Source organism: Python bivittatus, unplaced genomic scaffold (genome assembly GCF_059951505.1).
Source record: "Python bivittatus isolate LINGU-HERP-01145 unplaced genomic scaffold, Pbiv_v1 ctg000350_np1212, whole genome shotgun sequence".
In the NCBI taxonomy this organism is placed as follows: domain Eukaryota; kingdom Metazoa; phylum Chordata; class Lepidosauria; order Squamata; family Pythonidae; genus Python; species Python bivittatus.
The window spans coordinates 43,295,771-43,303,945 of record NW_028277074.1 but is presented as its reverse complement, the minus strand read 5'-3'; the positions used below and the strand labels follow the sequence as shown (position 1 = coordinate 43,303,945).

The 8,175-nt window shown below is 39.2% G+C and overlaps 1 protein-coding gene across 3 annotated transcripts in view; it reads left to right on the top strand.

Annotated features, from left to right (window-relative positions):
- Positions 1–424: 424 nt before the first annotated feature.
- CRACDL (CRACD like) overlaps positions 425–8,175 on the top strand; it is a 59,941-nt gene continuing 52,190 nt past the window's right edge. For all 3 annotated transcript variants that reach the window (XM_088145028.1, XM_088145027.1, XM_088145029.1), the window contains exon 1: positions 425–538. The gene's annotated coding sequence lies outside the window, so the exon portion shown is untranslated. The remainder of the gene's footprint in view (positions 539–8,175) is intronic.

Here is an 8,175-nt window from a genome sequence, read left to right as displayed (position 1 = left end):
TTCTTATAAGGCTTACCTGCGAGCAAGCCTCACTGAACTTGAGTGATTTATATCCGCAGGGGCTTGCGCCATAATCTGCTTTGTGACCGACATTAGACTTCAGTGCAGGGAGCGGAACCCGGGTCACATTTTTACCATTCTTTTCCGTAATCAATCCAGTCCTCGTTTCTTCAGAAGTAAACCCCGAGGAATTCGACAGTGTTTTCCTAGATAAGCCCATGCAGGATTGCAATTTTAGGCGGGCGCTTTCCTGCCAATGGTTCAGCGAGGAAGGTGGCACGAACGGTCCGGGAAGCGCAGCGCCGATTAGAGCAAGCTCCAACCCACCTTCCCTCCCGGCTCAAGCTGCGAAGACGCCGAGCGAATGCCAATGGGCTGCTTCGTGAGTGACCTGTGTTCCCTCCCCCCCCCCCCCCCGTCTCCCCTGGCAGCGCCCGGGGCAGCGCTCCGCCTCCCGCTTCTCGCTCTCTGTCAAGGTGCCTTGGGTGGCTCTCCTCCGCGCTGGGTACTTTCTTGCCTCCGTGAGGCAGACGGAAAGGTGAGTGCCGCGGCGGCCGTCGAGCGGCGAAGCTGCCGAAGTTTAGGCAGGGGCGTCGTGGAAGCAGTCCTCGGGGTTGGGGCGCACCTGGCGGGGACATAGCTCCCCTCCAGCGCGCGCACCGCGAGCAGGCCAGCCTCGCCACCAGGCTGCGCCTCTAAAGCTCTTTGGTTTCCTTCTGCACCACCTAATCCGCCGCTTGTTTGCCCTGAAGGAAGTCCTAGGTGGTAGGATGAGACTTCTGGCGGAGCGTGCAGACTCACTTGTTGGGAGCAGTAAGCAGGAAGCTGTTTCATCGAGCAAGGACACCTTGTGGAAAATCGCCTGAGAATGCTTGCTTCTTTACTCACTTAATTTCCAGAAGATTAGTTAGAATTCACGAGTTTCAGTCTAACCAAGCAGAGTCGTAAACACAAAACAAAACCTGGCTTATTCTTTGGACTCTTGGTTCAGGCAACCTTCAAGAAACTACAGATGGGAGTTTTCTTGGTATACTTTCCTGCTGGCAGGAAAAGCTAAGTGGGAGTTAATCAAGTAGTGGCACTAAGATACGTTCGTGTTTCTAAAAGCCAAAGTTAGGGCTGTTCCTCACAGCTCATTCAGAGTGTTCTCTGCCCCTCCAGAAAATTTGCTGTCCCTGTTGCAGACCCCTATCCTGCCACAGGCAATAGAGAGCCAGTCCTTTATTGTGTGCAGGACTTGCTAAGAGAAAGGACTGGTGGACTGCCCTGGCTTTGTTTCTCTCCCTCCTACCAGATGTCATCAGCCAGTGGGAAGATATTCATCAATCACTCTCCTTAAGGTGGGTTGGGTGGGAGGTAGGTTTTGATAGAGGACTAAACCAGCAGATCCCACAGCTCCACCACGGATGACTGTCACTTGCTGGGATGATCCTTCTTTCAAAGTCAGATCTCTGTGCCAGGCATTGTCTTGGACACCCCATAGGTGAGATGTCACTGAAAGATCCAGATCCTCACACTGCCCAAACCAGAATGGGCATAGAGGACAGTGCCCAGCAGCAGGAGTGTGCAGCACCAGCCTGTAGTGGCCAGTAGGGCTCTTGCAGCCCCTGATCCCACTGGCAGTACAGTTAATAAAATGTAAAATGTTTTATGTCCATAGCAAAATATTGTCAGGATAAGGAAGAAAGCTCTGCTTTAACTTAGGGAAAGCTATGAAGATTTAAGGCTGCCTGAGATATGTGCTCAGGATCAGGCAGAAGTAAGTCATGAAGATATGGCATAAAAAAGATTTCTGTGGCACATTTGTAATGTCATTAAGTGCAAGTGGGGGAAAGTTCTTGGAAAGAATTCTGGTTTTGTGATATGTGGACCAAATCAGAGAAAGAGATTCACTCGGCATTGATTATATAGGGGCAAGGCTGTACAAAACGTCTCATTATTACAAAATATGTTAACCCACATTTCATGAATAATAAAAAGAAGTGAATGGAATTTTGCAGTTTTTGTAATCTAGGAATAAATGTTGGAGAATAGGTTATTCCCAGTTTTCATATTGATTGTTCTATGTTTCATCTAGGAAACTGTGTTGGTATGACTGTTTTTGTACTCTTGCATCCATAGTCAAATAAGGGTCAAACTACACATTAATTTAAAAACTAAAATACAGAACAAACTGTCAACATTTCATTTTACTGTTGTGTTATAATTGTTGATACTATCTGTATGTATTAACTAGTGATTTCCATATAACCAAGTAGATTTCCACATAACACTGGTCTGGTTCATGCATAACATTAAGTTATTACAGTATGTAGTTTGTGTTTACATTACCATGATGCCTGAACCTATAGTAACCCACCTATTCTGGTTATTGTGTACAAATCAGATATCTATGGCTTTTTCAACAAACTGTGGTTAAGCAAGTTGGCTTCACTAATTGTCCTAAGCCATAATGTAGTTTGGTTTTTCACTTATATAAACCCAGCTAGTATGGTTCGTAAATAAATTCATAGTTCAGTGTATTGCATAAACCAAACCAAAAGTGGTTTAACTAATAAACCATGATAAATACCTATACCTTAGCACTCTGAGTAAAGCCAACCACTGTGTAAACCCTGTTCTGGCTCCAAACTATTGCATAATTAATTGCAGGTACAATTACATTAAATTGTGTTGTATTTTGTTTGTTAACTCAGGAGAATCATAACTAATTTTATGTTAAATAGCAGAAATTATACTAAGAGGGAGGCTGGGTTCCCTCATTATGTTAAATAAACCAGAGGATGGTTTCTTTAGCATTGGCTTAGTGAATTATGTAACCAAACCATTATCATTTGTAAGTCATGATGTATAGTTTAGCATGGTATGAACCAAGCATATTGTAGTTGTTCAACAAATTCAACAAACCATAGATTAGCAGAATATGTGAACTCTGGCTAAATAAAACACATTATACATGCATAAATATGTCTCAAATACCAATAATGTCCTGTAACAAATTCTTTCCAAACTTTCCCCAGAATCACATTTTACTGATCTCAAAATTAGGCAAGAGAAGGATAAGAAAGAAGAAAAGAAATACTATACTAGGATTAAAAAAAAAAAAGGCAAAATATTAGCTTGACTGTTTAATGGGGTTCACAAATATTGGCTTGATTCAGTTGTTAGCTGTAATCTGTAGTTGTTACTAGTTGTTTGGCTCCCTTCTGCTGTATTTGCATGTTAACTTTTGTTTAACCATAGTTTAATTGCCTGGGTTACAACACTCTGAACTATAAAGTAGCCATACTAAGGGATCATTTACAGTGGCAATGAGTGCACTGTTGGAAGACTTGAAAGACCAGGTTAAGGACAGACTGTCATAGAGAAAATCTATCTGTGTGGTAGCTAGGAGTCAAAAACGACTTGATGGCATGTAATCAATCAATCAATCAATCAATCAATCAATCAATCAATGCTGTATGAAGCAAGTCAGAGTCTTTTGCTGCTTCTGTGCACCAAAGTTCAAAATGGCATTTCCCTGTTCCCCCAATATCTCTGTACTTGCCAGTAGTCAGAAGAGGATATCCCCTTCTGTTTTAGGTTCTATAATAGGATTCGGGAGGAGCATCACAAGTATCCATAGTGAAGAGGAATCAGCAAAGCAGTGAGTGCCATGACACATTTTAACACCATTGTGATTGTGGGAACTGGTATTATGTTCAGATATATAAAAGTAAATGCTGCATTCCTTCAAGTCAAGTTCAGTTCTTGAAGACTTATTGGACATGTTCCATGTATTTCCATGGCCACAGTACAGAAATTATTTGCCACTGCTGCCTTCCCGGATGTTTTTCTTCCACTTTCCAATCTAGCCTGCAGCTTAGGATATACATATACATACATACAATGGTCATCTTCTTTATCCATTATTTGTTCATTTCAGTTTATGTCCAAATCTTGAAGATATTTTTCTCAAGATACGTTACACGATCTGAAGGGATCCAGCAAACTTTAGAATCCTCAGTTAACTAACATTGCAAGTAAGGGCTTTCTTTCTGCAAAGCCAGTTAGCAATGATACAGATCAGTTGCATTTTTATGATGCAAACTGGTATAGAGATGGGCCAAATAGAATAACAGCCTCAATTCTCTACAAGAAGGGTGCAAAAAGTACAGCCTGGTGTGTCCACATCTATCTTATCAGTGTCTCTTTTGCGGCCCCTAAAGCCTCCACAAAAGGGATGGGATCAAATATATGGAATCCATTTTAGCATTTTATGGGAGTTTTGAGGGCTTTAAGGGACAAAATAAGTCTCTTGCAGGAGATTAAAAATCCAATTTCAATCCTTAATGGCTAAAACCCTTTAACAACACGGACCTTGATCTCACTCACTACAGATTGCAGCATGTTGTACAAAACCTGCTATGGCCCTCAGACCAAAGGAAGTTAGGCACCTAACTGGGCTATAAAGTCCCCTTAAAAGACTTAATTTTGTTATTAATTATGTGCTATCAAGTCAGTGTCAACTCTTAGTGACCACATAGATAGATTTTCTCCATGATGATGATCTGTCCCTAATTTGATCCTTCAGGTCTTCCTGGTGCACCATCACCACTGTAACTGAGTCCATCCACCTTGCTGTTAGTCATCCTCTTCTCCTCTCTCCTTCTATTTTTCCTAGTATTAGAGCCTTCTCCACAGATCTAGGTCTTCACATAATGTGTCCAAAGTAGGATACTTGGTTATTGAGATGTATTTATTTACTCAGGGATTAAAACTGTTCCATGCTTATCTGATTTGTTTAAAACCTATGTGTTACTCATAAATGAAAACATTTCAAAAAGATTTTTTTAAAAAAATTGCAGAGTCTTTTCCTTCTTTTTGTAGAAAACAAGCTTTCTGTAAGTTATTGCAAGCCTTTTAGATAACAAATAGGCATTTCTATTTTTTCTTTTAAAAGCTAGCAATCTTTAAAGGCTATAAACTTAAAGCCACAACCTAATAGTACTACAAAATAAACACCCACATCCAGTTTACAAAGCTTAAAATAAATGAAAGTATTTTAAATTATTTTATATATGCAAGTATTACAGCTTCTTAGCTAGATCTGATCAACATTGGGTTAAGAGAAAGTATTAGAATGTTGTTGAGGGTAGATGTAGATAATATTTGAAATATAGCTAGTATTTGCATTTTCAGAACTGAAAGGTCAGCAATCTACTCTTTATTCAGAATACTAGTTGTCTTATCTGGATATCAGTGAGTGACAGACTAACTTTTAGCTAATGATCTTATAATATGTAATTGGTCCTTCCTACCTCTTCCATTTCTTGCCTTTGTGATCTCTCACCCTGATGAAGAATAGTAGGGAATTCAAAAGCTTTTCTCTCATACTGGTTGGTCTAATAAATTTAACCTAGCTACAGATTTTCTTCCTCCTGTGCCTTGCACTGATATCAGAATATGTATCATTTGGTCTTGAATAATTGTGTTTGTACAACACACTAACCCATGGTTAACTGAATCATGGTTTATTCAATTAACTCCATTTTATAAGTTCATGTGACAAATTAACCCACAAACTAATGACATAAAATGTAATGAGCTACTGTGTGAATTCAGTAAGTTATAGTAGCTCAGTCAATATCTCTTCCAGTTGTCTCCTACAGCCTGCTCCCCAGTTAGCTATCTGTTCTTGTTATTGAACACTGTATCACCCACAACTGGCCAAATTTCAGAATTTATTGATCCCAATCAGTCTAAAGAGAATGCTAAAACTAGATTTAATGAGCCTGAGTGAAACTACTTTTGTTGTTGTTGTTTAGTCGTTAAGTCGTGTCCGACTCTTCGTGACCCCATGAACCATATTGCGCCAGGCCCTCCTGTCCTGAAACTACTTTTACTCACTTCTAATTATACATTAGGGGAGGGTTTTACTCATTCCTTATTCCCTTTACTAGACATACCTCACTGAGCAAAGATTTGTTTTAATCATGGTTTTTTGAATAAGCTGAAGTCAGAGCAGGTTCACACAACATGCTAAACTGTAATATAGTTGGATTGGCTTAGTTTGGCTTGTGAATTGGTTGGAGATTTGCATCATTTGCATATTAATGTCATTAACCAAATGACATTAATTGGTGCAGAAGATTTATCTGGACCATATCAAGTCTCTTGCACTGAGGTTTCATTGTATCAGTAAAAAGTGTTATGTGAAAATTTTGTTTGACCAAAGCCATAATGGATGGCAGAGATAAATAACTATGGACCCATCTAGTGATGACCATGGCAAATGGAAGACTGTGACTTGGTATATGAGAGGAGTAAATGGTAGAGCATGAATTAAAGAATGAAAGGATAATAGATACATTGTGTGTCTGTGAAATGAAGAGAAAGGGAAAGAATGCAATAGATCTGAATGAAAATCTGATCTTGAGGAAAGGCGTTGATAACTACAGACAGAGAATTAAAGTTATAGGTTTGGTTATGAATGGAAAGGCTAAAATATATGTCAGAAATTATGAATTGGTGTTGTCTAGATTGTTGGGGTTGAGCCAGTTTGGTATAGTAGTTAAGGCACCAGGCTAGAAACTGGGAGGCCATGAGTTCTGGTCCTGCCTTTGGCATTAAACCAGCTGGGTGACCTTGGGCCAGTCACTTTCTCTCAACCCTAGGAAGAAGGCTGTGGCAAACTATTTCTGAAAATCTTGCCAAGAAAACTGCAGGGACTAGTCCAAGCAGTCACATCTGAAACTAGGAATCCCTTAAGTAGATGATAATTGGACGTTATGTTGTAGTAAATGCTGATATGTTTTATTTGTGCGACTTTCTGAATGAATGAGATTCAGGAGAAAAATATTATTTGGATAGGTAGGAACGAGCTGAGAGAGTACAGAAAAAGTGATCGGGACATTTTGAGACCCAAGAATGACTATTGAATATCTGTTTAGAAAAAGGTCTGTTTTGAATGTGTGTATTATGCCTATTCATAAAAACACATATGACAAAGGAATGAATACAAATATGGAACATGATTGGTTGAAAGGGAAAGGTAGCAAGAGTAAGTACAAGACTTCAGAGGGAATAGCATGCTAGAGGAGATGTTTGGCAGAAGTTTGACTGAAAGGGCATGAGAGATTATGAGCAAAATCTGGGAATTTAGTAAAAAATTCTGTAAAGAAATGTAAAAGTGACCTTGGTGAAGGAATGAATGAGCTGTTAAAGGAGGAGAAATTACTACTCAGCCTGGGAAAGTGTAAAGGATGAGAAAGAAACTCAATTCTGTTTGGTATAAGATAGGACAGAGGGAAACTCTGACAGGCTTTTAAGTTTCTGTTATTATATTCTACAACACTAAAGCAGCATTGCTGGAATCCTTGTGGTGGTTATTTCTTGACCTAGCCTACTTCAGAGGGCTGAAATTCAGTGTATAATCTGAATATGTTTACAGATACGATATAGAAGTATGAGTGTCATAATTATTTGGTACCCCAGGAAGTATTAAAGTAAGTCATTCATGGTGATAGGATGTTTTGATATGATGCATCAAGTGCAATCTGACTAATAATATCTATTCAGATTCCATTATTTTGCTTGACTATAGTATAGCCAAATAAATTGAACAGTTCTGAGAGAGAAGTTCAACGAAAACAAACAAAACCTAGAGAATCCAAGGAGTAGCTGTTTTTGATTCTAATATTTTGATTATGCTAATTCAGATGTTAACTGGTTGTCTTTTTATTTGCTTTATTATTTTTACATTATAAATAATGTCATTAAATTTCTCATTTGCAAAGCTTTTTCCCCCTTTTCATTTGTTTTTTTATACATGTAGTCCTCACTTAATGACTGTTCATTTAACAATGGTTCAAAGTTATGACTGCTTCAGAAAAAGTGCTTTACAGGTTGTACAACCATCACAAACCATTGCACCACCCCCTGCAGTCACATGATCGTGATTTGTGACCTTTTTTACGACAGTTGTAAAGCAAATCACCGTAGTCAATAAGCGAATCACATGGTCGTTAAGTGAATTCCGGCAAAAATGTCCATTGAGAAGCTGGATTCGCTTAACAACCACATGATTCACTTTATGACCATTGTAAAAATTGTTGTAAAATTGGGTCCAGTCATGTGGTGACTCGCTTAATGACTGCCCCACTTAACAACCAATTTTCTGATCCCTATTGTGAT